The sequence below is a fragment of the Hydra vulgaris genome, chromosome 07 (assembly GCF_038396675.1).
Source record: "Hydra vulgaris chromosome 07, alternate assembly HydraT2T_AEP".
NCBI lineage: Eukaryota > Metazoa > Cnidaria > Hydrozoa > Anthoathecata > Hydridae > Hydra > Hydra vulgaris.
The window spans coordinates 31,161,457-31,177,384 of NC_088926.1; the positions used below are offsets into that span (position 1 = coordinate 31,161,457).

The 15,928-nt window shown below is 29.4% G+C and overlaps 1 long non-coding RNA gene across 1 annotated transcript; it reads right to left on the minus strand.

Annotated features, from left to right (window-relative positions):
• Positions 1 to 4,642: 4,642 nt before the first annotated feature.
• On the minus strand, positions 4,643 to 6,039 carry LOC136082153 (uncharacterized). The gene is made up of 2 exons (XR_010639438.1): positions 5,618 to 6,039; positions 4,643 to 5,536 (listed from the first exon to the last, which is right to left on the minus strand). It is a non-coding gene; the product is annotated as an uncharacterized LOC136082153 (long non-coding RNA).
• Positions 6,040 to 15,928: the final 9,889 nt, after the last annotated feature.

Genomic DNA, 15,928 nt, shown 5'->3' on the forward strand with positions numbered 1-15,928 from the left:
GATAATGATTTGGATAAAATAATTATTAAAATTTTAATTTTTTTCTTTTAACTAATTATTATTTTGTAAATAAATTAGATTATTTCAAGTTTCAAATTAGATTTGACAGATAAAAGCGAATTAGCTCTTACAAAAAATACAAACATTTTGTTGAAAGATAGCAAAAAATAAACAAAATAATAGAATATTTAAATCAGTCATAAAAATTACATAAATCACTTTAACTACAATTATCGTTAGAGTTTTTGTTCACATGGTTATGAGAAAATAACAGCGTAAATCACAAACGTAAATAAACAAGCATCGGTGCTTGTTCAATATCTACAATAAAGTACAATAATAAATTATAAATTTTTTTGTTTTCAAACTTATTTATATTGTTTTACATTTAGCTAAAGCAGGACTTCTAGAAAATCATAATGCACTTTTTATGCTTAATTCTTGATAAAAATATGTCCATAGTGAAATAATAATAGACTTTTATATAACAAAGTTAAATAGCTTCAATAAATCGTTAAGAGGCTGCCCATAAATTAAGTCAACAATTTTTTAGCTATTTTTTTCTCGCCCTCCTCTTTTTTATTAATTTTTCAAACCTCCAGAGACTCTCTCTCTTCCATAAACTTACGTTAGTATTCGATAACATCCTTCCCCCATTCCGTTTCCTTTCCTTCTGAATATATCTATTGCCATAATAGTATGAAAAATTTATCACAATTTATAAACAGTGCAGAGTCACAATCCTTGAATGTGTCAACCCTCAGCAATTTAACTTTAGACCTAAACCCTCTTTACGTTTAATTTAGACACAGTGAAAGACAATTATTTTTAATAGAGTCTAGTTCAACAAAAATGCATTAACTTTAAATATAAGTTAGGAGATCATATTTTAGCTTGGTCTTCTATTCCAATAGATCTCAGTTAATGAAAAAGTTGACTTTGGATTCACAACTAAACTATAAAAAGCATATTTCAAACGTTGTACATGCAGCTAATATTAGACCATGCCTTATTTCAAAACGTTTCAAGTCCCGCGATCCTAGTATTTTAGTAAGAGCCTTCAATACATACATTAGGCCTGTATTTGAATATTGCTCCCCAGTTTTGTCGTCATTTCATGCTGAACTGATAAAGGTAGTTGAGAACGTGCAAAAACGTTTTACAAAGAAAATCCTGCACTTAACCAATTTGATCTACTATAACTGACTTCAGTTGCTTGATTTGGAGTCGCTTGAAATAAGGCGTGTAAAATATGAATATCAACTTGCTTTAAAATTCTGCATAACATGGTCTTACTTGGTAAATCTATACTTTTTTTTATTTACAACAAAAACAACACGCGAGGACATAAATATAAAATGCACAAATAACCTTTTACCTATGGGTTAATGGCTACTAAGGGTTTATAGCTTTAACCTACAGATTGAATCGTTTCAAAAAAATGTTCAAGATTTAAGGAATGAACTTCACGAAATTCAAGTTGGTATGACCTTTGTTGATGATATGTGTGATGACAAGGTAAAATCATTTGATGAAAAAATTAACAAAGTAACGGAAAAAATAATAAATGTAAAAAAAATTTAAGGGAAAACTTCATCGGATAACTGTGACCTCAAACTAAAAAGCGTTGATTTGGAAGATCAGAGCAGGAGAAGTAATTTTCGAGAAAGATTTTGAAGTCATCAAAACTAAAGTGAAGAAATTGTTTGCTAAGAAGCTTGAAATTGATCGAAAAATAAAAATTGAACGAGCACATAGAGTTGGCAAAGTAAATCTCGGTCGAGAGAAAACTGTTGTTTTAAAACTGCACGGTTTTGAAAATAAAAAATAATAATGGAAAAGGTCTCCAAACTTAAAGGTACGAATATTAATATTAACGAAGATTTTAGTGAGACGACGAGAAAAATTTGCAAGGAGCTATTTGCATAGATGAATGCCCATAGGCAAAATTGTTATTTTGTCAAAGTTATATATAATAAACTATTAGTTCGTGAATTCAAACAAGACAAATCGAACGGAAGTCAAAGTTTGCATATCATATATAAAAATAAATAAACAAATTATATTTTTATTACAAATTTTTTCATATATAAGATTATTCTTTTATTTATCAAAAATGGCGATTAATGTTTTAAAGAAAGTTGATTTTGAAAATTTAAATTCTTATCCTTTTGAGTACAATCTTTTTAATAATCCTTCTAAAGAGAACTTAAATATTTTTCAAGGAACTTAAATGAGTTTAATAAAAAAAAATATTTTGATCCCTATGAATTTAAAATTGAAAAAGATATAAGTTCTTTTTCTATACTACACTTGAACATAAGAAGCATGCGTCAAAATTTTGAGAATTTTAAAAAATGAAAGGGTTTAGGAAATAAACCTTTTGTTACATATATATATATAAAACAAAAAACATTTAGCTTTTATATAATAAAATATTCATCTCAATTAGGAGAAGCTTGGCGTGAGTAAAACTATCCCTAAAATTAATAAGGTGTGTAACATGTATTGTTGACGATATATTGGTTCACGTTTACTTTTATTTGTACTACTCCATGCAACGTTTGCATAGTTTAGATGGCAATGGATAAATTAATCATATGGCTGAGTTAAGGTTTGCTTATTTAGGATGTTTCTTGTTTTATATAATATACATTCCAATAGTTTTAGATATTTTACTGCCCAAGTTTACAATGAGCTTTTTCCATGAGAGATTTTTATCAATATAAACGCCTAAAAATCCGATGAAGCTAACAAATGACAAGGCATGTCATTTGGCAGTAAGTTTTTTTTAAATGAGGGTGAAAAAAAAAATCAATTTGTTTTATCAATAATGAGAGATTATTTGTCTTAAACCAATCAGAGATTTTAATTAGTTCATGTTTTCAAATAGAGAGTTTAAGTTACTGTAAGATAAGAACAAATTATTCTGCAAACACAATAGTCATTAAGCTTGAGGCTTTATAAAGATCATTGATGTAAATAAGAAATTGTAAGGGTTATAATATTGATTCCTGGGGCACTCCACATGTAATAACAAGCAAATTTTTATGCCAATTTGAATCAAAACGGACAAATTGCTTGCGATTACTTAGATCGTTTGTAATCCATTTTAAAACATCACTAGTTATTCCATAATATTGTAATTTGTTTAGAAGAATTTCATGATCTATGGTATCTAATGCTTTTGCTAAATCTATGAAAACTCCCAAAGCATGTTGGGAGTTTTCAAACGATTTAGTTATACTTCTTGAAAACTGGATATATGTATGTTCCGTAGAATTATTTTTTTTGAAACAATATTAATTGTTATATATGAGGTTATTACTTAATCGGTTTTTATATACTCTTTTATAAAAAATTATTTCTAAAAATTCTTTGAGAAAACGCAAAGAATGTATATAGTACGGTTTTTGCTAAACTTAGATGAGAGAAAATTCTTTGTCTGATGGAACATGAAAATATCCTAAAAAGAAAATTTTTTTAAATAATCATATGAATTAATAGCAATGTTTTCATTGAAATCATTTGTGGCGAAGGCATTGTTTCGTTTGAGCATTTTAAAAGCACATTCAAATTTATCAAAAGTTAGCTCAAAGAAGTTAAGATGTGATGTTAGGAAAACAATTTTCAAAGTTATCAGTAGGATGAATTTTTTTGGCTAGTTTTTGGCCAACAAAAAAAAACATTTATTTAGTTTAGCAGCTATCTTTTCTTGATTGACCAAAAACTCTTTGTTTAATTTAATGGTTTTGGGTAAAGACATTTTTGTTTTGTTTCTGCATGTAATTTCTTGAATGATTTCCCAAGAGCGTTTAGAATTTAGTTAATATTTTAGATATTTAATATATGTTTTTTTTAATGTATTGTTTTTGTTTAATTTTCGAAGATTTTCTTAGTTCCTTGGTGGTCCATGGTAATTTATTGTTTCTGATTCGTATTTATTGAAATCTGATTCGTATGTTTCAAAGAATGTTTTTAAAAAAGTGTTGCTGACTGAGTTTACGTCGTTTAGAATGTTGATATGTTCACAATGTAGTAAAGATAATTGTTCCTTAAACCATGTTCAATTTGCTTCATGAAAAATACGTTTCATATGAAATTGGTTTTGTTCGTGGCAATATTTTGTTATTAATATTATTAGAGAAAAATATTGGAAAATTGGTCTGAGATATCGTTTTTGATTACGTCCTTTTTAATAGTTTCATTAAATAAATCTTCGATTATCTATAATAGGGGAGAGGAGTTTATACACTTTTTATACACGTTTATACACTTTTTATATTTTCTGACATTAAAAGCTAAATATTATATTTAGAGTGGAAATAGTAACTTGTAAATGTAACACTAAGTATCCTGCATATTTTAGTACCACAATTTTATTGATTAGAACATAATTAAAATAAATACAGCACAAAAAGTAAGGTAAAGATTTGTGTATCAACCTGCCCCATGGTGGGGCAAGTTGATACACACCATGGTGCAAGTTGATACATTTAATAAGACTTAAAAATGAAGCTTTAAAAAACTAATTAAGTAATCAAACACAAAAGATTAGGTAAAAAAACATAAAAGTTTAGGTAAACAGGTAAAAAAACACATAAGATTAAGTAAACAAATACAAAAAATTAAGTAAACAAGCTAAAAAATGATGTGTTTTTTTTTAATCACTCTAAACAATTTTTACAAATAAAAGCAGGAGTACCCTCTGTACATCTGTAGCTTGACTATTGGCATAAAAAATAGTTCAAGCAGATGTGGAGTGCAGAAGCTACTGGGCTTTTCTTACATATCGCTAATGAATCTGAAAGAACTGATGTCGACGGTTGAAATTCAAATGAAGCTCAGTTCATAGTGACGTCTACTTGAAGATGACCATTGTTTTCAGCAGTAGCAATTTCCTCCACGTTCAAAGCAGAATCGACACCTCCAGAAACTGTAGGATCTGGCTTGTCACTAACAGGCGAGGGCAGAAACAGGACAGCGTCAATCCAAAAACGATTAAAACGAAAATCCTTGTAGATTTGAAGCCTAACTGTATGTTAGCAGATGACATGGCAAGCTTTAATGCATTACAACATATAGCGGGAATGTCAAGAGGCTGCATTGGCCGCTTCTGATAGACAGAACATTTTCATGTCTTTTCATGAGCCCTTTAAACCAGTCTACTCCTGCAGATTAAATGGCATGCCAGGAACAAGGAATTATTTTTTGTAGACTCTTAGCATACTGATATGCAAGCTTTTTTGTTTCTTTTGGCGAAAGACCAAAAAACATTTTCGCTGCGTCTAGCAGATAATTAACAAGTTCAAGCTCCTCTGCAGCAGTAAATAATAGTTTGTGTTTGGGATAACCAGATGTAAAAACTCTTTCCTTGGCTTTTTTGCAGAAACGAAGTAATATCATTTTATCTAAGCCATGGGTCAAGGCGACAGTTCTGAGACTTTTGCTTTTTTGAAATAACTTCCTCAGCAGCAAGTTTAAGAACTTCCGATGAGGCCCCAAAAGTAGTTTTCCTTTTATATGTTCGCACCAGCTGAAATTATAAAAAACTAAAAATGTTTACTTTCTCTGGTAATTTAAATATATTTAATACCAATATAATTACAATACGAACTTTTAAAGTGTTTACAAATATACGAAAACATTGATACTAGCGGTACGGCAACTTAAACTCTGTTATAATTGAGCCACTGAGATGCATATTGGTATAAGTCACTCATATCTAGTTTGGTATAAGTCTGACTAATATCACTATGGCTGTAAACAAAAACAGCTGCTTATAAAGCAAGTGCTCTAACCACTGCGCCACAGCCGCATATATCAAGATATCAACCAAATATCATCACAATAACACAGAATATCAAGAAATAAACCAGAAATATCATCAGCTGTTTAGTGAGGAGCATAACAAAAAACAGTTCCAGCATCATTATCGATATCATTAGACTTATACCATTCTGCCATGTAATAGAATAAACAAAATGCTAACCAATGGTGGCAATAATTCAAAATATTGAAAAAAGTGACTTATACCATTATGCATTTCATGGGCTCAATTTTCATTGGCGGATTTTAAAATTAGGGCGCGTTTTTTAAGAAACGTGAAATATAAGAATGGAACAACTTAGTTGGATTGCAATCCAAAAGATTGGATTGCAAAAGTTTTAAATAGTGGTATTAATAATAATTAGGCCGTAGGTCTAACAATGTTTTATTAGGCCTATTTACCTATTTACTATCTTTGCGAGAAAAAAAAACATTAGTCTACACCAAACAATTTAACTGCATTAATGCAAATACATAAACAAAAATATTTTCGACCATATTCAAATGCCTTATCAAAGGGGTAAGATGATTCAGTGTATTAATTTGCCCCAAGTGGTTTGTACCAACGTGCCCCTTTAGTTTTAACAGAATCAACGAACAAACAAATGACATATACAAAATCATTTAGCAATGTTTTCTTAAATTTATGGGTTGATGAGCTAAATGTACTTACCATTTTTGTAAAATCTCTTACGAAATACGTTGTCAGTTTTTTTTGAAAGTTGCTCTATTTACAAAATGCTTCCCAGCTTGATCAATTTTGAAATGAACGGAAATCTTTTTACATCGGACGTTAGGAAACTAAAAAGCTATTTCCCGTACCAAATCTTATTCGCGCAATTAGTGTAATAGCTGTTTTATTAGCTTTGTATCAATTTGCCCTCGTATTAACTTGCCCGCTTCTCCCCTATATATTATGATAAGCTATATCGATTACAAAGTATTCTTGAATTTTAAGTTTATTTTTGAGTATTTGTTTCAAGTTTCATTGTCGCTTTTTTCGATCCCAACAAACTTCAGCTTATTTCTTCGATTTCTGTCTCCTAGCTCTGCTATTTTTTCTTTTATGTTATTATTTTCATTTTTAACATTTTTACTTATATCTTATGATTTTTAGACTCTGTTTTTTTTAATTTAATTGTTGTTTTTACTTACGAATTCGACAGATTTGTTTGACTCTGACAGTTCCTATTTCAATATCATGTTTTCATCATTCAAGTTGATTTATTTTCTAGTTTCTCAATTCAATTTTTAAAATTACTTTAAAAATTGAATTGAGAAATTTTTAAAATTTACTGGTATTTTCATGAACTTCGATTATTTCTTTTAATTGTGCTGATGTAAACTTTTTTTGCCATTAAAAACTTTTAAAAGCTTTTAAAACGCGTCTGTTCTGTATCTCATAACAATCCCAGTACATAATAATCCATGTACTATATGTTTGAATTAATAAAACTGTAAGTATCCTTCACTTGTTAATAATTGTAAATTTTCATTGTGATATTGATTACATTTTAGTTCACAAAGTTATAAAAAAAGTTTTGATGTCATGTTAATGGCTTCAAGTTTATTCATCACTAATAAAAATAAATGTGATGGTAACATGGTAACCATATTGTATATCTGTTATAGATCTGTTGTGGCAACATTGTATATGTGTTGCAAAGCCGACAAAACCAGGGGGAGAGGGCAGGGGGCTATAAGATATAGATAATTTTTTTTAGAAAATGACAATTGTGCCCATCCATTTTAAAACTCGTGTCGTCCGCCATGTGTTGTAACAATGTTGTATAAGTATATATGCAATAAATTACAATGTTGTGATATTGTTTTATTTTTATTTTATAAAAACTAAAATGGATGCAACACTAATAGAGAAAAAAGATAAAAACTGAGGCAGATATCTATCAGGAATCATAGTTGCGATGCTATCAATTTAATCGAAGAAAAATACCATTGTCAAATGGTTTTAAATCAATTTATTGTATATTATTTGCTTTTTGTTACTCAAATAACTTTTAAAATCCAGATCTGTTTTTAAAATTTTGTCATAAGAACTAAAAATGTCAGACCAAGTAATAATGCACCAAACACATTTTATTGTCCTTAAACTAATGAAAAGCACGCTATTTTTAAATATTTTAAATTGTTTTCTGCTAAAAACAATTTAAAATATTTAAAAAAAAGTTGCTAATTAAATATATGGGCTTCAAAAAGGCTTTCTAAATGAAAATCAATAGAAATCCCATGCGTGATCCAGATAAATACGAACAACAAAATGACAATGCTTAGCGTAGTAATGATTAGTCGTTGTCCTGCCGGTTCCTTTTCTGTAATGACAATCCGCTGTTTTTCTATCACTGCCTAGCTTTTAGTGACAATAACATATAACTGAATTTACTATATCTTATTAAAAATAAAATGCTATACGAAAACCAATATGGTATTTAAAAAAAATAATTTAACCAAACATGCCATTCTTCAACTAAAGCGCTAATACTATACAAGAAAGCACTCATAAAACATTCATCAGAAACACAGTTTGAGCAAAAAAAAATGAATGACAGAAATCAGTTTAGTACAAAAATCAAATAAAGTCTTACAAAAATTTGATTTTTCTACCAAACTGACTTTTGCTTTGTCAAACAGAAACAGAAAAAATTATGTTAGTAATTGAAAATACCTTCATTTATTTTTAATGGTTTTTAAAAATATGTTTTTTTTATCATATAGTTTCGTTTAGGTACGAAATTAAGTTATGTATATTAGATACGTCAACAAAATATGGGGGAGAGGGTCAAAATTTTTTGACAATTTTAGACAAATGGGACCTGGGGTAGGGGAAAGTCATGGCAAGTCGATGTCAACAATGTTACTTCTTTATATAAATTAAATTACTTAAAAAAAAGGAAACTTAGGCAGCGTTAACAGACCTGTGTTACGCACTCGCAAAACTTTTAGTTTTTTAATAAAGTTATTTATATTCCTGCAGTATTTTGATAAATCTATTTATTCTACCACTTTTAAAAAATTGTTTTGTGCTTCAAAAAGACCCGACACATACATAACTAAATAAGCACACACGAGATGTTAACTCGTAACACTATCATCTTTTCAAAGCTGGCGTTAGATATTCTAATGAGAAAACAAAAAGGATTTATGCAAGTACATGAATTTTTTACAATAACTTAAACGCTTATACCAGGGGTCAACAACCTGTAACTCGCAAACCTCATACGATTCTCTTGATTTCAAGATGCAACTCTTTACTCATACACAAACAATAAAAAAATATTATAATAAAGATGTTAGAAGCTCTTTATAAACAAAAATACTTTATAAATTGTAACTTTTAGCTACTCCGTCTCACAAAGTTGCCAACCCCTAGTTTATGTAACTTGTGCATTTTTTGTTATACTAGACTCTATTATAAATAAATAACTTTCACTGTGAAAAAGGATAAGGTCTATAGTTAAAGTGAAGAGGGTTGACACATTCACGGATTGTGACCTGTACATAAATTGTGATAAACTTTCAACACTATTATTGCATTGATTTATTCAGGTGCGAAGGAAGAATGGATTGGTTATTTATGGCTAACATAATTTTATGGAGGAGAGAGAGTCTCTAGAGGTTTGACAAGTTAATGAAAAAGAGGAGGGCGAGAAAAAAATAGCTAAAAAATTGTTGACTTAATTTATGGGCAGCCTCTTAACGATTTATTGAAGCTATTTAACTTTGTTATATAAAAGTCTATTATTATTTCACTATGGACATATTTTTATCAAGAATTAAGCATAAAAAGTGCATTATGATTTTCTAGAAGTCCTGCTTTAGCTAAATGTAAAACAATATAAATAAGTTTGAAAACAAAAAAATTTATAATTTATTATTGTACTTTATTGTAGATATTGAACAAGCACCGATGCTTGTTTATTTACGTTTGTGATTTACGCTGTTATTTTCTCATAACCATGTGAACAAAAACTCTAACGATAATTGTAGTTAAAGTGATTTATGTAATTTTTATGACTGATTTAAATATTCTATTATTTTGTTTATTTTTTGCTATCTTTCAACAAAATGTTTGTATTTTTTGTAAGAGCTAATTCGCTTTTATCTGTCAAATCTAATTTGAAACTTGAAATAATCTAATTTATTTACAAAATAATAATTAGTTAAAAGAAAAAAATTAAAATTTTAATAATTATTTTATCCAAATCATTATCAATCATTATTGCAACAATGCGTAACTTAATTAAAATAGTTTTATTTTAATTGGGTTTTACATTGACAATTATTGTTAGATTTAAATTCACTAGTACGATATCTAAATTCATAGCACCAAAGACTTCAATTTTCTTGTTGAATTTTTGAATTAATGGTGCAATTATTAGATGCAGTTAAAAACAAGATCACTCAAAATTAAAAAAAAAGATTATTTAAAAAGAATTTTATGTAAGATTAAGTTTTAGCTCTTGAGATTTCGCAAAGAAACAAAAAAAAAAGTATAAAATTTAAATAATTATAATTTTTTAAGCCTTAAACAATTATAATTACTAGAAGCCTTAAACATATATAATTATTAAAGTTTATGAATGTTTAAGCCTTAAACAGTTATAATAATTGCTGAAGCCTTCAACAATTATAATTATTTAAAATTTGATAGATTCTTTTTGGATTATGGATTCTTTATGGATTATGGATGTTGATAAAATTTTTGAAAAATTAAGGTTTAAATTAAGGTTTTCTATTCTTTTTAAAAATTTGAATAATATTGTATTAATAATTTCTTCAACTTGTTCAAAAATTGCAATTTTTAATTTCTTTTTTGCGTACTTGAAGTATTGTGTACTTCTTGCTTTCAGTTTCACTAATATAATATTTTGTATTCTATCTGGTTAAGTAAATTGCAGAAAACTTGTCATTTTTATTAACTGTTAATGGCGTTCAGGTTTTTACATTTTTTGAGCAATTCCCATTCCAAAGCATCTAGGTTTCACAAAAACTATTGAAATAGGTTTTAATACTTTAACTTAAATTTTTAATTGTACAGTTGCAAAAAAAGTATTTAAAGATTTTGAGAAAAACAGACTCATATTTTTGTACCAACATGTGTCATAGTCATCTTAATATGGATATTCTACACAATATAGACCTAAAAACATTTGCTTCAAGACCTAGATTAAATTATATATATATATATATATATATATATATAATATATATATATATATATATATATATATATATATATATATATATATATATATATATATATCAGGGTGTTAGTCAAGAATATATTTTTACAGGGTTTTTGTGTTATTAAGAATATTTTTTGATATAGTAATATTACTTCATAAAAAAAATAGGTCATTGAAGTTTAGTAATTTTAAATTCATTAGATATTCTGTAGTATATGGGGTGTCATTGGGCTGGCTAACAATCTATTTATATTTAATCTCTCTCTCTCTCTCTTTTACATTTGTTGATTTATTTTAAAACTGCCTTGATATATTTTGCACATTTTGATTTTTTTTTTTTTTTAAAACATCTGCACTTCCAACAAGGCTACCAGTAACCACTATTAGAGTTACTGGAAAAGAAAATATGAAGTTTGTAAAGCAAGAAAATGATTAACAGGGGACTTAAAAGATAGCAAATTGTATGAATCAGGAAAACAAGATAAAGGAAGCGATATTCAAAGAACTGGTGTTTAAGGAAAAGAACTAGACAAATGAGAACTTTTGGAGCACTTAGGAACAGTCACAGTAAAAGGATATGGCTTAGTTGAATGATGTGTAACATGAAAAAGAATTTTAGTTGATGGCATAAGAGGTGCTATCTCTTTAGAACAGCGCCCTTTATAGTATTTAGTGAAAACAGAAAGAGAGGCAACATTTGCATGATTTGAAAATGGTTGAAGATTGGCTGCATAAGCAGGTCTATCTAAGTTTACAAGGTGTTTTTGCACTTTGTCTAAAAGAGAAAGGGCATCATTTGAAGTTCTGCTCCAGATATGGCAACAGTATTTCAAACAAGATTCGAGATTCATAGAGATAAAGAATAGAATCCTGAGTATGATAGTGGTGAGCGCAATAAAAAGATCTGCAACCATAGCAGATGCTAATTTTGCAATGGATTTGATATATTATTTTAAAGAAAGATCCGAAGTAAGAGTTAATCCTAGAAGACAAAGAGTAGATGATTCATTGAGTACCTTACCGTTTATAAATAGACAAAGATCTAGGTTGTTGCAATAACTATTTGCTGAAAAAAAGTTTTATCTGAGTTAAAGTTCACCAGCCATTGAGAGCCCCGTGCTCTAAAAAAAAAGGGAAATCCTTTTTTAGCTCAAATGCTTCCTCTAAGCAATCAGAGAGTGTTGGCTTCTTATCAAGACCAGAATAAATGGTTGAAACATTGGCAAGTAATGCCACTTTAGATATACGATTTTCTGGGAGATTGTTAATGTAAATTAAAGAAAGTATGGGGCTAAGGATTTACCTTGAGGAGCTCCTACAGTAATTGGAAATGAAGAAGAGTGTTGTCCATTGAGAATAACTTTTATACTATAATTGGTAAGAAAGGGTTAAACAACCTAAAAGATCTTACCTGATAGATTGTATAATGAGAGCTTATAGAGAAGACCAGTATACCAAACTTTATTAAAGGCTTTAGAAATGTTGAGAGCAATAGCCTTAACCTTTCCACATCTATCAAATGCATTTATCTGGATTCAAGATGAGTGATTAAGTGTTCGTTAATGAAAGACTCAAAAGCTTTGCTTATGATCGGAAGAAGACTAATGGGACGGTAGCTAAACGAGTCTGATTGCTCTCCAGAATTATTTCAAAATAGATGGAATATTAGATGCCCTACAAAAGCTAGAGTGATACAAATGTCAAGCATTGGATCATTTTGTTTGTTGACTATATCTGGTAGGGTGTGTTTAGTGGAATCAAGAGACAAGATTAATAAAAATTTCTTAGCCAACAATTCAGCTTTGTCTTTAGGTGAGGTAACAATATCTGAACCATGCAAGAGAGGTGGATGAACAGATTTGCACTTATTATAAACACTGTTAAAGATCTTCCAGAAGTCTCTGGAGTCTAATTTTTGAGATGAAATATGAGATTTTTTGACCTGAGAATAGCAGGATTTAGTGTTAGACTTTATTACAATGCTTCCTAGCAATAGTAAACAGAGATCTGTTTTCTAGAGGATTGTTTTGGTGATAGATATAGAAGTAATGGTTATGATTGAATGTTGTAGCAGCACAATGAGAGAAAAACCACAGAGAAGAGTGAGGTTTTAAGTAGTGGTCTTTAACACATGCAGAGTCGCTGACACTAGAGCCAAGCCAATCAGTGTGATGAGCATTAAAGTCATCAACAACAACAATATTCACTGAAAGGTAAAGAGAAAGGGGTTGGTCAATTTAATCAGAAATAATATCCAAAAGAGTGCAGTCTTGATATGAAGGAGAGCGATATAGAACAAAGAGAAAGGTGAAAGAGTGAAGTGGTGCTAAGCTAATCCGCATAAAAAAATAGTTTGTGGATTTAAACCTAGTTTCCCAATTAATGGCTGAACTATTACGAATTTAAATGCCCAAGCCAAGCATGTGATTATTGGAGTCTTTACAAATTGAAGGTAGGTAACCAATAACACTACGATCATAAGATAAGACGGCTGAACTCAAATTAGTCTAATAAAGAGCAAATAGGTGTGGGGATCTTTGCAAGAGATAACTAAAGAAAAGTTACTTTGAAGACCACAAGTATTAGCGACTGAAAGATTTGAGAACTTGGTGATGAAGATGGTTTTTTGTTTTATAGTTTTTTGATACTTTAGTCATTTTTTAAATTGGTTAAAGATTTTGACTCAAAGCACAGATTGTACTCAGTATACCGTCATTAGTCCAAGCAATTGCCCTATTACCAATAATAAACCCTAGGATGTAAGAAAGTGCTTTAAGGGTGGCCTCGACAATGCACACCAAAAGTACGAACAGAGGCACCATCCAAGCGCCACATGGCACTGTTGATCATCTAGTTTTTTACAGCTGTTGATGGAATCAACCTCTCTGTGAGCTGCCTTAGAGTTTGGGATGTTTGACTACCAACCGGCTTCAGAACCATATAACCGAGTTTTGGAGCTGTACCCTTAGGGAATAATAGAATGAGTTGGCTAGTCACCTACACCAGCCTAATAGATTAAGAAGGGGTGGGAAGCTTGTCAACAGGTAGAATCTGTTGGCACCTTGATCACAATTTTTCAGTAAAAGTTAAATTAAAAAAAAAAAAAAATAGCTAAATGCTCTTCTGTTTTGATATAAGTCCTTCATATCTGGATAATTACTGCTTTAGCCTAAACCTTTAGTCAATGTTTGTACTGAAGTCTGAAAAATAGTTCTTTCATTATAACCTCATCAATATATTTCATGTAATCGCAATTATGCAAAGATACATTTACTCTCTTGCACTCTTAAAAAAAAAGTAAAGGTAATTTTTTCAATATTTGAGCCCATTTAAACACAAGTGGTGTAACTCCAATTTTATTATTTTTTGAGTTAGATATGATGTTATGATTTTCTGAGTTAGAAAAATGCATTCTGTTTAATGCACTAATGGTGTAACTTCTAGCTCCTATAGTAACTCATAAATAGCAGACTTACTACTACTACTACGCTACTGATTTTCAAATAACATTTGTAGAAAAAATTTTAATATCTCAAAACAAGAATGTGACCTACACCACTTGTGCTTTAATAAGATAATTTGTATCTTATTTTTTGTAGAAGGACTTGCATTTTAAGTAATTATTCAAAAGTTTCATTTAAATCTTTAGATGTTAATGTTTATTTACTGCATTTGGTTTTATCATGGAGCTTATGGTAAGTTTAGTTACTTTTATTGAATTAAATGGGTGATGTTTGCATCAAAATTGTGCCAAGGTTTTTCAAATTTTTTTTTGAAATAGTAACATTTTTGATTAATTTTTAACTTTTTAAAATATTCAATAGGTTTTTTTAAAACTGTACTCCCATCCCAACACAAGGATGTCATTAGTCATGTTATACTAAAATGAAATGGCATATATAGCAATCAACTTTATAAACAATATTGACCTCAAAGATCATTTTATCATAGAATACATATTTTGATCAGATTTAAAGATCATTCATCCATTTATATAGGATTAGATAATATCTGCATCAAAAATATTTAACTTTATTGGGTACCTTATTACAATAGTCTACTGATGAAGCAAATGGTTTAAAAAAGTTTAAACTCAGTTTTAAAAAACCTTTTTAAAGTTGAGTTTTCAAAGAACAGAACACACCCTCTCTTTTTGTATCTATTAAAAACCTAATTAATGGCAAAAGTTACAATTAACATTATATATATATATATATATATATATATATATATATATATATATATATATATATATATATATATATATATATATATCAGAGGTGTACACTAGTGCATCCCGTACTTTTTAACTTTAACTAAAAAGGTCTGCCCTTAGAATTTTTTCGCCTTCAGGTATACAGTACTGGGAAAATTAATATGATAATTGATAGAAATTTTTTTTTTTACACTAAAAACTGGTTTTTATTCCTCATGCTCAAGATATAAGTCCAAATTTAGCAAACATACATGTACTGTGTACAATTTACTCATTGTGCATATGTTTTTAGTATTTGGTTGCACCACCCTCGGTTTTTATAAGCGCTGCAATTCAACTTGGCATACTTGCATAGTATTTGGAAATTAACTGTGTAATATCCAGGTTGTGAAACCATACATGATCAATGCGTTCGATTAAGTCAACTTAGTGGTGGTGACCTCGTTTACTCTGTCTTTCAGATTGTGCTATATCTCTTCAATTGGGTTTATATCAGGACTTTTTGCCGGCCAGGGCATCACCTCCATACCGATGTCAACAAAGTAATCCTTGATGATGTTTGAAGTATGGCAGGGTGCCCCATCTTGTATGTAAATAGAGTTCCCATCAGGCAACCAGTCCTCAAGTTTAGGAATCAGACGAGCCTGTTTAGCATTAGTACTGTTTAGCATTCATCATG